Below are 19,379 nucleotides of genomic sequence, written 5' to 3'. Positions count from 1 at the left end.
ACTTGTAAATCAGCTTAAGAATGAGTTTTTTATTTTCCAAAGGAGCTGCTCTGAATTCAGAATAAGTAACTTCCAAATGTTTACCATCTGATAAGACTCTTCTTAAGATGAAGTATTTGTTTATACACAAATGAAGAGAATGGGAGCTGGCTTATCAACTTTTCCCTCAGGAAAAGCATGATGATTTCTCTTTGTTCAATCAGCTTGGGCTATTATCAAATATGAAGGAAGAGAGAATTTTGACTTTAACCCTTATGTTTGAACCTGAAATGGAATATTCGGTATTTATCTGAAAACACTATTTAAAATTATATGCATGTAACGATTCTGACCTGCTGCTCAGAGTGCTTCTCTCCTTATTTATTTGTGTTTTTTTAAGCTGTGTTTTTTTAAGCTGATTTTCTACCCTGAAGTCCTTTCAATTGCCAAGGACTCCTGTGAAATCCACCACCTTCAGTTTCACCCCAACCTTCTGGTCTTTCTCAGACCTTGGTTTATGGAATACAATCCACTGGGGACTAGAGAAATTTTCCTAAAAGAAAGACTGAGCAAAATGTTAAATATGGAATTATCACTCCAAAATGCATGCATGATTCTTCACATAAATTCATAGTTGGTAGCACATCGGTAAATGTTGGCAAAAAAGGTACTATAGGGTTTTAAAATAGGGAAACATGAGCAAATTTTTAAACTCCCCTGAAGTGTATGGCATCTCTTCCACGCCATATAGACTGTGTTGTTGGTACTGCCCTTCTCCCACTTGTTCAGTGGACAGATTGCCTAGGGGAAAGGAAAAAAAAAGGGGGGAAAGTGATAGAACATGAGTTTGACACATAAATTGCTAGCTGCACTCACGATATGGGACAGATCTTTACATCATCTCTGGCAAGCCATCATCCCTTTCTTCAGTCTAACTCCCTGGGGACTTCTGTCTGACAGATGTAGGAATAGAGGCTATAGTGGAGCTGACAATTTTATACCAGCAGGATCACTCACTTCGGCCTCACCCTGCAGTGGGTATTACTTTTAAAAGCTGACGAAGGTTGGTCCCAAGACTTGATGGCCGCTGAGCAAAAAAGACCCAGACTCCTCTGTGGGACGACAGGTGTTGGAGGGAAGGATCAAACCCTAGGCTGAGAATAGCCTTTTGGATTCAGGAATAGAGCCAAGTGCTGAGAAAGAGACAAGAATCTGCAATGGAAGACAGAGTTAGGAGGCCACGTGTCTGTTTGTGTCCTAACCTGGAAAGCAGTCATAATGATGGAGACAGGGCTCTGTAGGCAGCTTAACCAGATGGAATGGAGAAGGCTAATGTGATTGAGTAGATATGTTCCTATTTTTTTCCCAAAAGAATATAAAGTGGCTTCTGTTTTAGTTTTACAGACCAAGTAAAATATTGCAAGCTTTGTGATGTTATTGTTCATTGTTAACTAATATTCATTAACTTATTAAACACCTGGATGCACGTGATGCCGTGTGATGTGTCACTCCAAAGAGTTTGGCAGCCCCAAAGGAATTTGTAGAAGCAAACCAAAAGCGAAGGCTGTTCATTGGAGTGCCACATCTTCCTCCTTTCCCCCGTGAAGTTTTGTAGATGTTTCTATTTAGAACAGCTATTTTAGATTTCACTAGATTAGCCACAAGAATCATGAATACAAAGAGGAAGAGAAGAAGGGTAATAAGGAAGGGGTGAAGGCTTGGACCCCAGGACAAACTATGGGATGCTTGAGCATCTCACATACTGTACCCATCCTATGTGCCGGATGAAGAGACCACCCACCTACTGCTGAAAATTGCTTAGCCTCTATTTTCCTTCCGTCCTGAAGTTTTTCAAAAATTTGAGGAAAGATGATGGGGCCAGAGGTTTGCAGACGGCCTGCTGCGGTCCCCTCTGGGGTCCAGGCTGTTTGGACTGCTCGCTGACTCTACCCTCCACCCCATCCTACACATCACCTATTTAAAGAACCACACTGAACTGAGTGATAGTAAAAGGAAATATTGTAAGACAGATATAAAAGGAAAAAATTGTCATTGAAGATCATAGTGATTGGATAAGAGCAGGACTTGGGAAGGAACATCACAGCTCTAGGGGAAGGCTTCAATTCAGATGAAAACACTGTGATTAGGAAGAAACTGATTCTCACTGAATATCTGGGGTGCAAATTTTGTGAAGCCTTCCAAAGAAATAGGCGAACAGACTGGAAGCATGTTTGGGGAAACGACTGTGATCAGATTTTGCTTTATCATCTTCTGTACAGGGAAGCTCATTAGTAAGCAGACAATGTTATCATCAAATCTTCCCTGGGTTGTACAAGAACAATATCTCCTGATGTGGAGCTCGCAGGAATATGCATAAGGGCAGGTAGGAATCTATACCCAGTGCAAAGAAATAAGAAAAACACAGTGGTGCAAGGTCTCATTCACAAAGAGAAGCAGGTAATGGTGTACAAATATCAATTCATGCTTGGTAGGGACTTCACATTTGCTGGTAACAGCTATGGTTTAGCGAGGAATTCTCTTTAGTTCCGTGATTGTCAGTGGGGAGCACCTATCTATACGTTACAAATATCTAAACGGCATCACTGTGGGAAGGATGTTCATTTCATCTGGGAGTGAATAAAAAATAAACGTTAAGCCTGGTCACCAGGTACCAGAGCTGCAAGAAAGTGATTTTCCTCTTTTGATTCTATGCTGAGTTCTGCTGGCACCCTGCATCAAGATGAAATTAACAACACACCACTCAGAGGGAACTTAGCATCTAAAAAAAAGCTCACACTGTGCTTTAAACCTTCTATTACAAAATAATAGAAGTCATGAGGTTCAAGTTTGTTTCCGCAGTTTTCTCGGAAACATCTGTGTGACTTCTATATGGGGGATGAATGTATATTCCACGTGGATCTTTGTCAACTGAAAATGCGGTTGAAGAGCTAGCGGTTTAATACCTAAGGCTCACTCCCCGCACCACCAGCCCTATCACACATACGTGCTTTCCTCCTTGCAAGCCCTCCAGAAATGTTTTTTAAAAATAAGAAACCCCTTTTATGTTCACATTCATTGTCATTATTATTATTTACTGTGTCTGAACGGTGTGACTCATTCCGGCTAAAAGCCCCCAGGAGAATAGGGGAGGAAGGCTAAGAAGCAAATTCCATTCAATAAATTACTGTTGAGTACTTACTATGTTCGGCGTTGTGAGGCCAGGATCCCTGAAGAGCATGCAATCCAGCAGACTACGCAGGGCAGATATACTAATAACTGTAAATCAGGGCAGAGTAGGGGAAGTGTCTTAACCAAAGTTGCTCAAAACCTGGAGGAGTGGGTAGATCGCCATTTGAAAAGGCTTGGCAGAGGTTTCGGAGGGAATGTGGTAAAGGGGGGGAAAGGCTGTGTAAGCCAGATGCCAGCTGGGCCCTCCCTGCTGTTAAGCTCTAGGCTGGACAGGCCTGAATCCCCACTCCAGGCCTCCTGGAAAATCCAGCCCTCGCACCCCCCATGTGCCCATTGTCTGCTCCACTGGGAATCATTCACCATCCATTCATTCCCTCCACCGAAACTCCGCCTCTTTTCTTGATTTCCACTAAAAACCACTTACACAAGCCTTTCTGAGATGCCATTGTTACTGAAGGGTTTGGAGAGACGGGTTACAGCCCAATGTTGTATACATCTTAACACTGAACATTAGTCATCCCTGTTTTTAAAAATCCTTCAGGAGCCCTGCCATGTTGCTCATTCATTCTCCCTTTTGCTGCCTCTCTTTTGCCGGGGGGAGGGGGGAGCAAAAAAATCCAAATTCCATTCATTTTCTTAAAAACAGAATTTCATCCCATATTGTAGGTTACACTCTTCCTTTACCCTGGGAACTGGGACCTACTTTTCCTAACAAATGACCCACGGACGTATTATTTTCTTAAACACTGTTTTGCTCCAAGATAAATTCTGGTTGGTATCACTTTATTTTTAACATGGGACAGTGATCCAGGCAGTGCTGGAAGATGAGGATATTTCACAGGGTCACAGATGAGAAGACCTAGATGAATTCCTAGAGATTTTTCAAATACCCATCCCTCATTTTACAAATAAGAAAACTGAGACTCAGCCCTGCTCAAGCCCATGGACTTACTAGTGGAGAACTCTGCCAGTTTAGTGCTTTTTCCCTGATAGTGAAGATTCCCGGATGGAGGTATAAGGTTGGAAAACAAGGCATTTATTATAGCAGGTGTTGCTAGGGATGTTGCTGGGTGGCAGAAGTACTCAGTCTTCACTAAGATGTGAATATAGTAAAAGTAGTTTTTTGATTTCCTTGTAAGTGACCTCGCAAGCCACCCACCCTACCCCCCTGGCCAATAGGAACAACCTAGACTTTTCAAATAACAATATCTCCCTTAAGGTCCTAACAGTATTTTTGATTGGTTTGGAGCCTGGAATATTGAGCCAGATTGCTAGGTTAAAAATCTCACCTCTGGCATGTATTCTCTAGGTAACCTTGGCAAGTTTTTTTATGCCTCAGTTATGGTATCTGTAAAATGGGGGATAATGATAGAGCTGCTTCCTATGGTTATACAGAGGCTAATATCTATAGGTGCTTACAATAGTGCTTTGGGCATAATACGTGCTACATAAATATAAGCTACTTAATATTATTCAATGAATTTTTCTTTTTAGTACTTTTCATATGTGAAGAACTCACTGTAATTATTATAAATAAATATGTTAAAATTGTGCTTTCAAACGTCAAGAGTAAAAGCATGACCTCTAAATGGAAGGACATTTCAACGTACTTCTCAAGAGTTAAATAAAAGATACTAAAAAACATAAACAAACAAACAAAAACAATACCTCAGTCTCTTCCAGTTTGGTTGCCTTGAAGTTTAAACAGTGTCAATTCAAATTTCGACTCCCCATCAGCGTGGGCTGACTAGACACTACAAGCAAATACTGTCTTAGGAAAGGCCTGTCAGGTTCTTATGGCAGAAGAGGAGGGTCCTCTGGACTGTTGCTCTTCTGGAACATGGTAAAACTGAGCTGACCACAAAGGTGCAGCTAGTTCAGTCTGGCCTTCTGAGGGTGCTAAGCTGGCACCGGCCCCCTAGAGCACATGACCCTTGGCTGAAAACTTCAGCCATAATGGCGTCTTTGTCCCAAACCTAGGCCTTTGAGACCTTTGAGACATTCAGATAATATGGTGAATACAGATGACCGTGGGATCAAGGGCTGTTTCCCTGGAGCAGAGTGTCAAGGTTACTGCAGGTCTTGAAGAGAACTCCAGCCTTGGACTCAGAGCCCCATACCATTTGGATAACTGCTTGGAGGCAGTGGCAGAGGGTGTGTAAGAGATGAATCCCAGGCAGAACTTCTGGCTCTACCCCAAGTCCAGCCATAGACATGGTGATTCAATTATCTGTTGGAGTGATCTACCCGGTATCTAACTTTTAAAACTATTTTCATTTTGAGATAACTGTAGATTAACATGCGATCGTAAGAAATCATGCAGAGATCTTATGTACCCTTTACCCAATTCACTCCTATAGTAACATCTTGCAAAGGAGCAGCACACTACCACAACCAGGATGTTAGCATTGCTACAGTCAAGGTACAGGATATTCCTATCAGCACAAGGATGGCTCATGCTGGCCTTTTATAGCCACACCAGCTTCTCTCCTACCTCCATTCCCTGCTCAACCCCGCAACCAGTTCTCCATTTCTGTAATTTTGTCATTTAAAATATATCATACAGATGGAATCATACAGTACGTAAACTTTTGGAATTGACTCTTTTAACTCAGCATAATTCTTTGGACATTCATCCAGGTCACTGCCTATATCAATAGTTTCTTCTTCTTATTGCTGAGCAGTATTCCATGATATGGATGTACTGTGGTTTGTTTAACCATTCACCCATTCAAGGACAGTCAAGTTGTTTCCAGGTTTTGGCTATTGCAAATAAAGTTATTATAAACATTCATGGACAGGTTTTGGTGTGAGCATAAGTTTTCACTTCTCTGGAACGAATGCTGAAGTGCGCAATATCTGGGTCATACGGTAGTTGCACATTTATTTTTTAAAGCAACTGCAAACTTTTCCAGCATGGCTGCACTATTTGGGGTTACCAAATGTAGGAGTGATCCACTTTCTCTACGTCTTCACCAGCATTTGGTGGTGTCATTATTTTTTATTTTAGTCATTCTGATGTGTAGTGATATCTCATGGCTTTTATTTTCATTTTCCTAATGGCTAATGATGTTGAACATATTTTTCATGTGCTTATTTGCCATCTGTATGGCCTCTTCGGTGAAATGTCTCTTCATGTCTTTTACCCATTTTCTAATTGGATTATTTGGTATTTTTACTGTTGAGTTTTCCAAGTTCTTTATATATTCTAGATACGAGTCCTTTGCTGGATATGTGGTTTGCAAATATTTTCTCACAAGTCTGTATCATGTTCTTTTAATCTAACAGGGTCTTTCACAGAGCAAACTTTCAAATTTTGATGACGTCTAATTTATCAGTTTTTCCTTTTATGAATCATACTTGGGCATCAAGTCTTTGTGTAGCCCTGGATTCCAAAGATATTCTCCTGTTTTTTGTCTTTGTTTTTTCTGAAAGTATATAGGTTTCTGTTTTATTCGGTTATATTGTATTTTCATTTTGAGTTAATTATTGTGTAAGGTCAAGGTTCAATTTTTTTGTCTATAAATGTCCAGCCGTTCTGGCACTATTTATTGTAAAAGTCATGGAGGTTCCTGCAGAGTTGGAATCTAAACTGTGTAGCACTTAGTGAAGTGATTACATCTAAGGACCTCCAGAAGCATGGAACATCTGGGTGTGCCCTGTGTCCGAACATGTGTGCACACAGTTCTTCTTTGTATATGAGGACGGTTAGGTAGGCAATGCCAACGTTAATACTCAGGACCCCGAGATACAGAAGGAAATCATGCATGTGATCAGAACTCAGGTTTACACAAACTGAGGGGGCCCCAGCCCCTATGACATACCCCACTCTCCAGGATCCATCTACCCTCATAAAAAGGCTCAGGAACAGCAGGTGAGGCTACCCCAAGAAATCAAGGATCCATTACCAAGGGGCAGGAAAATGATAGAAGAGGCGGCCTCCGTGGTGGATATTGACCCAGGAACCAATCCATATTTGGATGACCCAGATTGACTCCCCACCCCTGATTTTCCCAGTTGACTTAACCGTGTTTGTAAGTAAAACTACTTTATGTTCTTTAGTTGTGAGGCAGCAAGAAAAAATGGAAAAGAGAAGTGGCTTCTCAGGACAGCTTCACCAAAGTGCCAGTGAATCCAACCCAATTGTTTGGAGTGAGAAAAATAATTCGTCAAGTAGTTAAGCATTCGTTCCAAAGTCTTGCAGAAACCTTGCACTTTTCTGCTCTTGGCACTTAGCAACATTCCAGTTTCTTAACTCTGGAGTCTCAGTCTTCTCCTCTCCTTTATCCTCCTCCCCTTCTTCTTCCTTTTATTCCTTTTCCTTCTTCATCTTTCCTCCACTGACTGACTTTTGTACCACTGTAAAAAATCAATTGGGCAAGTGTGTGCATCTATCTCTAGGTTTTCTGGCCTACTAATACAGTGGATTATATTGATTAATTCCCAAATATTGAATAAGACTTGCATCCCTGGACTAAACTCTACTTAGCTATGGTGTATAATTCTTTGTCTATACTGTTGAATTCTATTTGCTAATATTAAAGATTTTTGCATCATTATTCACAAGAAATATTGCTCTGCAGTTTTCTTATTTTGTACCGTCTTTGTTTGGTATGAAGATAATATTAGCTTCATAAAATGAGCTGGAAGTGATCTCTCCTTTTCTTTTCCTCTAAGAGATTGTGTAGAATTGGTATTAACTCTTCCTTAAATGTTTTGCAGAATTTTTCCAGTAAAACCCTCTGGGCTAGGAGATCTCTTTTGGAGGAACTTTTAAAAATTACAAATTCAGTTTCCTTAATGGAAAAGGAAATTATCAGTTTCATATTTGGTGAGTCATTATAGCTTGTGCTTTTGAAGAATTGGTCCATTTCATCTGTGTTGTCAAATTTATGTAAGTTTTTTTTATAGTATTCCCTTAATATCTTTTTGATGTTTGTAGTGGTATCTTTTATTTCATTCCTGATATTGGTAATTTGTGTCTTCTCTTCTTTTTCTTTGTCAGTCTTGGTAGAAGTTTGTCAAGTTTATCGATCTTTTTGAAGAGCCAGGGTTTGTGTCATTGATTTTCTCTATTGTCTTTCCTGTTTTCATTTTCATTGATTTCTGTTCTCATCTTCATTGTTTCCTTTCTTCTGCTTGCTTTGGGTTTATTTGCTTCTCTTTTTCTACATTATTGTGGTGGGATCTTAGATTATTGATTTAGGACTTTGCCCCTTTTCTAATATATGCCTTTGGTGCTACAAATGTCCCTCTCAGCCCTACTTTTAACAGCATCCACAATTTTGCTATGCTGAATTTTAATTTTCATTCAGTTTGATGTATTAATTTCTCTTGAGATTTTCTCTTTGGCCTTTGAATTATTTAGAACTATGATGTTTAGTTTGCAAATGCTGGGAGATTTTTTTCCATTATCTTTCAATTATCAAGTTCTAGTTTAATTCCACTGTGCTTAAAGAACATATACTGTATGAGTTCAATTCTTTTAAACTTGTTGAAGGTTTTTTTTTTTTTTCATGGCCCAGGATATGGTTTATGTTGACATGCATTCAGCAGACACTTGCAAAGCATGTGTATTCTATTGTTGTTGGATTCAGTGTTCGGTGAATACCAGTTAGATCTTATTATTTGATGGTATTGTTGAGTTCTTATATATCCTTGCTGATTTTCTGCCTGCCTGTTCTACCAGTTGTTAAGAAAAGGGTTTGAAGTCTCCAAATATAATTGTGGATAAGTCTAAATATCTTTTCGTTTATACCTAATTTTGCTTGGTACATAGACATTTTGGATTCGTATACAATGTCCCTCTCTGTCTCTGGTAGTTTTCTATGTTCTGAAGTCTGCATTATCTGATGTTAATATACCATCCCTGCTTTCTTTTGATTAACGTTTCCATGATATATCTTTTCTGCTCACTTTACTTTCAACCTGCCTAGAGTTATGTTTGAAGTGAACTTATCTTATAGACAGCATATAATCAGGTCATTTAAAAAGATCCTCTCTTCCAATCTCTATTTAGACCATTTACATTTAATGTAATTATTGATATATTCAGACTTAAGTCTGCCATTTCATTTTTGTTTTCTATTTGTTCTCTTTATTTCTTTTTTTCTGCCTTCCTGTTGGTTATTTTAGAATTCCATTTTGATTTACTTATAGTGTTTTTAAAGCTCGCTGTATAGCTTTTAAAGTGGTTGTTCTAGGTATTATGCTATATATACATAACTTATTACAGTCTATTGGTGTCATCATTTTGCCAGTTCAAGTAAAGTATAGAAACCTTACCTCCCTTTACATCCCTTTACTCTCCCCCTTTAGAAATATAATTTTCTGGCACTTTCCTGGTGGTCCAGTGGTTAAGACTCTGCGCTGCCAATGCAGTGGGTGTCAGTTCGATCCCTGGTTGGGGAACTAAGATCCCACATGCTGTGCGGTGCAGCCAAAAGATAAAAAAACAACAACAAGAACAAATATATATATAGAACAAGTTGGGAAGAAATATTTGTAACATATATAATAAAAGTTAAATATATATATATATAATTTTCTTATTTCCTCTACACATATTTAGAACCAGCCAATATTATAACTTTTGCTTCTCCAATCAAACATAATTCAGAAAACTCAAGAGTAGAAGGAAAATCTATTATATTTACCCATATTTTTGCTTACTGGCTCTTTCTTTCTTCCTGATGTTTAGAGAACTTCCTTTAGCCATTCTTTCAGGGTTGGTCTGCTGGTGACAAATTCTTTTAGTTTTCCTTCATCTGAGAGTGTCTTCATTTCACGAAGGATACTTCTCCTGGATATAGGACTTTTTCTTTTGGCACTTAAAAATATTGTGATACATGATTTCTGATGAGAAATCCACTGTCATTTGAATTGTTTTTCCCCTATAGGTACAGTGTTTCTCTTTTGCTGTTTTTCAAGATTTTTTTCTTCGTCTTTTGTTTTTAGGAGTTTGACTATCATGTGCCTTAGGGTGGATTACTTTGCATTTATCCTGTTTGGGATTCGCTTAGATTTTTGAATCTATAGGTTTATATCTTTTGTCAAACTTGGGAAGTTTTCAGCCATTATTTTTGGGAGAACTTTCTTCAGTCCTCCCTCTCCTCTCCTGTCTTTCCAGAGACATTCTGATGACATGGATGTTAAACCTTTTATTATATAGAACAGGTCCCTGAGGCTCTGTTCAGTTTTTATTTCAGCATATTTTCTTTCTATTATTTAGATTGGTAATTTCTATCCTATCTTCCAGTTTACTGATTCTTTCCTCTGCCCTCTCTACTCTTCAGCTCATCTACTGAGTCTTTTGCTTTGGTTATTGTATTTTTCTCTTCTAAAATTTCCATTTGTTTCTTCCTATATCTTCTTTTTGTTTGCTGAGATTTTCTTTTTTTAATGTGTTTTTGTAATTGCTCATATAAGTATTTTTATCATGCTTTAAAATCTTTGTCGAATAATTTTAACATATCTCCCATGTAGCTGTTGCCATCTTTTGATTGTTTTCTTTCATTCAGTTTGGGACCTTCCTGGTTCTTGGTATGACGGTGTAGTGGCTTGAATAATGTTCCCCATAAATTCATGTTCACCTGGAACCTCAGAATGTAACCTTATTTGGAAATAGGGTCTTTGCAGATGTAATTGGTTAAGGTGAGGTCATAGTGTATTAGAGTGAGCCCTAAATTCAATGACTATTGTCCTTATAAAAAGAGAACACACAGCGACACACATAAGGAAAATAGCCATGTGATGAGAGAGGCAGAGATTGAAGTGATGCAGCTACAAGGAATGGAAGGGGCCATCAGAAACTAGAAAAAGGCAAGGAAGAGACTTCAGAGGGAACATGTTCTTGCTGACATTCTGATTTCTGGCTTCTAGCTTCCAGAACTGTGAGTGAATAAATTTCTGTTGTTTAAGCTGTCGAATTTGTGATACTTTGTTATGGCAGTCCTAATACAGTTGGTATGACAAGTAATTTTTATTGAAACCTGGACATTTGGGATATATGTTTTGAGACTTTGGATCTTATTTCAACCTTCTGTTTTAGCTGGCTTCCTCTGACACTGCTCTTGCTGGGGATGGAGTGGTAGACACTGCTTCATTACTGCCAGGTGAGGGTAGAAGTTCAGGTCCTACTCGGCCTCTGTTGACAGTCAAGGGAGGATGCTCTTCATTACTCCTAGGTGTTCTCTGACACCACCCCAGTGGGGAGAGGGAAGAATGCCTTGTTACTTCAGGGTGAGAGTATTAGTCTGTGCTCTCTATCTGGTCTCAACCAATACCAGAGCTAGGGAGTAGGGGGGTCAGGAGGAGGAACTACCACCCAGCAAGGATGAAATTCCAGCAAAGGGGTTAGGATGCTTTGTTACAGCTTGGCGATTGTGGAAGTCTAGGCCCCCAATTCAGCCTTTGCTGGTGAAGATGGGGTCAGTATTTTTTCTGTAATGTTTGATGCTGGTAAAGCTCTTATTGTCTAAAAGTTTTCTATCTTTCTAGACTGCCTTTTTCCTGTCCTTAGAGAAAGCAGACCTTTGTTGGGGTCCTTTTTGTCTGTGTTTGTGGATTGCTACCTTCTTCCACTCTGAGTCTGCAATATATGAGACAAAAGGAAAATCCAGGGAACTCACCACTGTGTCATCTCCTCACTCTCAAGATCCCTAGCTGGTCTGCTTTCTTTGCTTCACCTTTCAGTCTTTTTACATTTGTTTTGTATATAACATCCAGGATTTTTTAGTTATACGTAGCAGGAAGAATGGGGAAAATATGTCTACTCCATATCCCTAGAAGTAGAAATCCTCTGAGCTCCTAACTTTTTATTTCCTTGACCTCCTCAACTTTCTTCCCATTGTCCTTCATTCTCATTCACTGGCAAAACCCAAACTTTGTAACAGCCTAATTCTCTGCCTTCTTCTATGTTTAGGCAGCTAAGTATGAAGAAGAAAAATTGCACAGTGGAGGGAATTGGTGCACCAAAATTCCATGGTATAAAATTTCCAATTGCCCCCATGCTGCCAGCCATGCCTACTGTGTTTATTGTCAGCCCTCTGTTTCTCTCTCCCATTCCTCACACAAGTCACTGAAGCCACCTCCTCCATCCCCTTTCCTAACATCTCACCACCTACCTCACTCACTCTCACCTGCTACCTCATGAAGAAAACGGAAGCCATCAGGTAGGACTGACTCTGCACCTACAATCTTGCACACATCTGCATTCATTCTTACTTTCCTCCCATGATGGAGGATGAAGCCTCTCCTTCTAAAGCCAGTCTCTGCATCTGAGCTATGTAGCCCATCATGGCCTGCACACTCAGTAACCTTGCTCATCAATTATTGCCTCTCTTCTAGTATGTCCTCAACGTCATCCCTCCTAAGAAGCTTATCTTATATCATTAAAAAAATCCCCCTTGCTTCCTTCCCTTCTCATTACCTATCTACTTCTCTTCCCCATTTCAAAGCAAGGATTCTTAAATGTGCTTTCTATACTAGCTGTCTATACTTCCTGACATCTCATTCTCTCCTCAATCAACTGTGGTATCATATCTGCCCTTATAATGTTGAAACAATTCTTGCCAAGGTCTCCAAAGGCATTTATCACTGAAGCCAGCGGACACCTTTCAACCTTACCTTACTTGACATCTTTATAGTATTTGCACAATTGAACATTATCTTCTTTTTTAAAAAAAACCTCCCTTCTCTTGGCCTCTTCTGTTTTCCCTTAATCTCTCTGGCTACTCTCTTTGGTCTCTACCAAGTTCCCCCTTTCTCTGCCAGTGTTCCCTTTTTTAGGCTTCCCTTTTTACACAGTAAGTCTGAACACTCATCTAACCCTTGGCTCCTCACTCTCCTTATTCCCTACATCTAATACATCACCACATCCTTCATTCAGCTTCCTTTGTGTATTACTCAGCTCGGGCTGCCATAACAAAGTACCACAGACCGGCTATAGCTTAAACACAGAAATTTATTTTCCCACAGTTCTGAAGGTTAGAAGTCCAAAATCAAAGCATGTTCAGTTTCTGGTGAGGACTCTCTTCCAGGCTTGTAGAGGACTGCCTTCTTAATTTGCCCTCACATGGTGAAGAGAGAATGCAAGCTTTCTGGTGTTTCTTCTTATAAGGGCACTAATCCCATCATGCGGGGGGGGCACCCTCATGACCTCATCTAAACCTGGTTATCTCCTGAAGTCCCCATCTCCACATACCATCACATTGGGCTTTAGGGGAAGAGGGGTACACAAGTCAGTCCCTAGCACATTGCTCTGAAATTCTTTTGCCTTTTCCATCTCTACTGCCATTTTTTCTTACCTAGATTATTTCAATAGTTTCCCAGCTGGCCTCTCTGCCTACATTATCCCACTCAAAGCTGTTCCCCATTCTGTAGCTAGACTGTTATATCTGAGGCAGAAATCAGGCCTCATAAGTCCCCTGCAAAAAATACTTCAGTCATTTTTGATAGACTTTCTATAAAGTATACATATCTTACTATAGCATGGAAATCCCTCCATGTTTGGGCTCCTGCTTTTCTCTCTAACCCATCTCTCTTCCCACCCCTTTGTACTCAGTGATACCTCCATAGTACAATCCTCAGGGTTTGCTAAACACACCATGATTATTAACACTTCCTCATTCTCAGGACTCAACTCAGATGACACCTCCTCTAACAAGCCCTCCATGACCCTTAGTCTGGATGAGGTGCTTTTTCTAAGTAGCTCACTGTGATTCTTTCTTTCATAGCACTTAGCCCATTTCATATGGTTGTGTTTTACTTGTCGGTCTCCCCCACTTGGCTATATAAGCTCCTTGAGGGCAGTAGGTGATCCTAACTCCTCACTCTATTCCAAGTATAGGTGCAATTCTGAGCACAAGTAGATATTTCATGTTTGCTTCTTAGGTGCAACTTCTGTTTTTATTGATGAAAAAACTAACAAGAGAACATAAGCTATCACTCCACCAAAGCCAAGCTAGCGAGAAGACCAGAAACCAACAAATGTCACTATCAATGAGTCAGCTATCAGAGTCTCCAGGCCTAGCACTGATACTATAGAAAAAGGTGACCTTAATCAAATTATTTCACTTCTTTGGGCCTTCATCTGTAAAATGAAAGGGTTGGACTAAATCACCTTCTAAGTTTCCTTCTAATGCTAATGTTTTATAATTCCATGTAAGGAGACAATAAGTGTCTGGTTGGAATGTCTCAGAAATCACCAGCCTGGGATATTTCTTACTCTACCATAAAGAAATCTGAGGATAGCCTGGGTTTATAAAGAACCCAGGCAATCAGGGTTTCTCTTCACTGCCCATTCATTTCTTTGTTAATTCAACATTTATTGAACACCTAATCTGTACCAAGCATATAATGCTTTTCAGTTTAGAAATTTCATAAGTGCTGATAAACAATAAGTAAAAAGGACAAAATTCTCTGTGAGGACAATTTGACATATAATTTTCCAAATTTCAGACAGAAACACGGTGACTTCGTAGGGGAAAACGCTACAGAAGGTTCTATAAGAACTGCTCCATTCAATTGCATTTAGAAATGGTTATGTAACTGTTACATTGAACAAGTGTGACTCATAGGATGTAATCAATCATAAAGCAACACTTCAAATTTATTCCACAGAGTTAGCACTTTCTCTGCTCTTGGGTGAAATTTAGATCAAATTTTTATTCTTCTAGTCACTTCCAGGCAATATATCCTTTGGCCAGTAATTAACGTGTCTGGATTCATGTCACAGTAAAAACGTCAACAGGTTTCTCCCATCCCCATCTCAGCCTCCTACAAAGAGCTACAACTGGGTTAGGAGAGCAACCCATGTGCCCTTTCTTTTCTGATCCCTGCCCCCTGGAGTTTTCAGAAGGTGACTGCACACTTCTCTGTGGTTAGATTACTGGGAGGAAGATAAGGAGAGGGGAGCAAGAAAGTTCTTCCTTGCCTGGTAGTCGTGTGAAGAGCTAGTATCAGAGTTCTTTGGCCTTGACAGATATACCAAGTTGCCTCTCTTGTTGGTTTGTATGAGTTTTCCGGAGATGCTCCAGGGTAGGGCTTCTCTCACCTGGATTTCCCTGCAGATGAATGGATACATCGTAATATGGCCAATCACTTACTCTTTCCTGGGACCCCAGGAATCTGGTACCAGCTCCATATTTTTGTTCATCTGGTTACCCATCCAAATGACCCTCTTAGAAAGGATGCAAGGGCTTCCCTGGTGGCGCAGTGGTTGAGAGTACGCCTGCCGATGCAGGGGACACGGGTTCGTGCCCCGGTCCGGGAAGATCCCACATGCCGCGGAGCGGCTGGGCCCGTGAGCCATGGCCGCTGAGCCTGACACGTCCGGAGCCTGTGCTCCGCAACGGGAGAGGCCACAACAGTGAGAGGCCACGTACCGCAAAAAAAAAAAAAAAAAAAAGAAAGGATGCAAGATAACCCCATGTCTGCTTTCCCTTGTGAGTGGCCCACATCTGATTCAATGGAACCACTCACATTTTATTTGCCCCCAGAGATTTAGAAAGATTGGTTGGGGGGAGGACACCCAGCCCACAGACTACTCTATACAAAACAACCCTCACGGCCTTCCCTGGTGGCGCAGTGGTTGAGAGTCCGCCTGCCGATGCAGGGGACACGGGTTCGTGCCCCGGTCCGGGAAGATCCCACATGCCGCGGAGCGGCTAGGTCCGTGAGACATGGCCGCTGAGCCTGCGCGTCCGGAGCCTGTGCTCCGCAACGGAAGAGGCCACAGCAGTGAGAGGCCCGCGTACCGCAAAAAACAAAACAAAACAAAAACCCTCACCTCGAATCTCTAGTTTTCATTTTTAATTTACTTTGTATTTATTATACGTAAGGGGTTGAAAAGCCATGTAATCAGATTTTGACAACTTGTGTTGCAAATTTTGCAACATGGAGGTCTTATACCTCACTTTAAAATGTGAAATCAATGTCTTAGTGGTTTACCTGAAACTTTCAGTCTTTTACAGTTCTACCTGCCTTGTGATGCCAGAATGACCAGTTTCTAATCCCATCTTTGGTCTAGACTTGCCATATCACGTGACAAGTAGCCTTTTCCTCCACTAGTTTCATCATCTAAGGGAAAGTTAATATCAATTCTTTATGTAATTTAAAGTACTTACTTGCATAATCTGGAGATTCCTAGGGCTGCCACAACAAAATACCATACACTGGGTGGTTTAAACAAGTGAAATTTATATCTGACAGTCCTAGAGGCTAGAAGTCCGAAATCAAAGTGTCAGCAAGGCTACATCCCCCCAAAGGCTCTGAGATTAGAATCTGTACTGAGCCTCTCTTCTACCTTCTTATGGTTACTGTAAATCTTTGGCTTACAGCTGGATCACTCCAATTTCTCCCTCTGTCTTCATTTGATGATCTTCCTGTACATCCGTGTCTCTGCAGGACCTTCTTATAAGAACACCAGTCATTGGATTTAGGGCCCACCCTAATCCAGTATGACATCATCTTACTTTGACTACATCTGCAAAGACCCTATTTCCAAATAAGGTCATATTCGCAGGTTCCGAGTGATCATGGATCTGGGGGGTGGGGGTAACACTATACAGTCCAGTACAGGTACTGTAATATTTTCTATAGAAAGGTTTAATATCAGTACAAATATGATGTTGCATGGTTTTTCTCCCCCCAAATATTGTTTTTAAAACTAGGGAGATTACATCAATTTTGGAAAGGCCTATGGAAATGGGTACCTCTGGGTTGCACTGGAGTTCACTGCACAGCGGTAGTCATAATCATAGAGGAATATGACAAAGGAGGCAAACAAACAGCTTAATAAGCATGGGTACGTATCGTATGAGAGAATCAAAGCAAGCTAATAATAGCTACCCTAGAGATGAGCTAGCGATGCTTTTTCCACAGCTGAATCCTCAGAGGGATGATGTAGTATTTGTTGATTTTGCCATGTGACTTGTAAAAACAAAAGAGATACAAAGAAGACAAATGACATTGTAATTTTGAGTGGTTTGACCGTAACTGCACATACTAAAGTTATCATAGCACTAGTAGTGATGTGTTGTTGTATGTACTCATCACTTTTTAAGCCTCTGCAACATTTTAGACAGTTTTCCTGAGAGTATTTCCCCCCCGTACCAGGTTTCCCCTTTTCCAAAAGTTTGAATGGTTTGTTGGAACCCTGTTCAAATAATGACATAACATCAGGCATAAAACTGAAAGCAACTAAAGGAGAGTTTTCATGTTATCCATCAAAATTGTTTTTTGGTTTTATTGGGTTTTCTTGCCATACATGGGTCTCTCACTGTTGTGGCCTCTCCTGTTGCGGAACACAGGCTCTGGACGCGCAGGCCTAGTGGCCATGGCTCACGGGCCCAGCCGCTCCGCGGCATGTGGGATCCTCCCGGACCAGGGCACGAACCCGTGTCCCCTGCATCGGCAGGCGAACTCTCAATCACTGTGCCACCAGGGAAGCCCAAAATTGGGTTTTTTATACTAACTTCAAATACAGTTTCTTCATGATTTATCAATAAAGTCTATCCTGAGAAAATCTGGACCTTCAGAAAAGTGCAATGAATAGGTCTATTTCCTATCCATATCCTCTTGCTAATCTTGAGGAACTTCTTCCTGGACCTTTGATTTTGCTTGGCCAAGACTGCTTTTTGGAAAATCATATATTTATCCATCTCTGCTCATTCAATGAGATTGTCATGCAACTTTGGAAACTTGGAGTGACTTCATTAAATAGTATGTATTTCTTATTCAAAATGATTTGAGACATTTTTAATTACTACTTCTCATTCTACTTTACATGGAACTTCTTTTCTGACCGTGGCAAATGCTGCCACGTGCCTACCTTTGTATGTACAGAGTCAGTGGATACTTATCCATTCTTTCGCTGCAGACGATTGATGCCAAATTGAAATCTTCCTTTGGGTAATTGTTTTCTTTGTGTCTTACTGTGTTATCGCCTCTTTACTGCAATTTGTATTTTCTTTTGTAAGACATTTGATTCTTGTGAAAGTGTTACGTATGTAAGTAACGGAAACAACACCCACACCATTACTTAGCTCCTGTGGGCGCTGCCACACTTCTTTCTGTTTTCTTTCTTCTTTTTCGTCTTATTCATTTTTCTTTTTTTAATCACCATAAGAATAGTTCTTAGGAATAGAAGTGATGCAACAGTCTTAAAGATATAGTCAGTGGTCTATTAATTAGTGGAGAGTAATTTTTATATAAAAATTGGCCTCTATAACTGACGGCCAACCTGATTGTTGTGAACTTCATACCGTTTTGTGCTGGCTTAAAACACGGTAGCGGATGTGATACAGTTTGTATAATGTTCCACAATAAATTGAGCATGGCAGGACGTATAACACCATCAGTCAAAGTGAAATGGTTATATGGTAACCAGGGAAATTATTGAGCTTCTATGTGGATTGGCCTGTATTGATAAAGTAAGTCAGGCCACAAAGATTTTTCTCCACCTTGGAAAAAGGACCCAAAAGTACCAGTTATGCAAAACCACTGGGCCCGTTTGTAGTCATTAGTCGTCCAGGACTTTTAGGATATCTTTTACCTGAAGGGCTCCAAGGGCAATGCTTGGAATCTCAAGGTCTACACACAAGCAGTGCCATGAAGTCCCAGTGTTACAGAAGTTAAGAGAGAGAAGGGGCTGAGGCCTGCTTCCCTCATTCTCTGCTGGCCTCCTTCTCTTTTGTAGGAGACATTTGTGTGCAAGGCAGGTTGGGACCACATCAGCTCAGGCCATGGGAAGGGGGAAGAAGCCAAGATCCAGTGTGACAGAGGGGACAGAGCGTTTGTCTTCAGAAGCTGGCCCATCCCCAGGAGGCAGCAAGGCAGACCAGTGTGCAGCGGTCGAAGGGCATGACTAACACAGATTGGGCCAGACTGTTAGGATATCTGAGTGCATCCTCTCTGCCAGCAGTTCTGGAATAAGTCCTGGTGACAATAGTCAAAATCAGGCACAGTTCCAGGTGATTGGTCCAGTCACAGCAGGTCCCCAGCAGAAGCTGAGAAGGGAGTAGAAAAGTACATCCTGCTTCCCAGAGGAATGGGCAGAGCAAGAATTTGGCAAAGCACGAGGACCCGAGCTGAGGAAGCTGGGGTCCAGGGCTAGGATCCAATCCCTGCTGAGAACTGACATGCGTAGCAGAGAAACTGAGGCCAACTGGAGTCCCAAGGCTTTGGCCAAAGTGGTAAGAGAACTCTGA

The sequence above is a fragment of the Monodon monoceros genome, unplaced genomic scaffold (assembly GCF_005190385.1).
Source record: "Monodon monoceros isolate NGI ecotype Baffin Bay Population unplaced genomic scaffold, NGI_Narwhal_1 Super_Scaffold_3, whole genome shotgun sequence".
In the NCBI taxonomy this organism is placed as follows: Eukaryota; Metazoa; Chordata; class Mammalia; order Artiodactyla; family Monodontidae; genus Monodon; species Monodon monoceros.
This window is presented reverse-complemented; position numbering follows the sequence as displayed.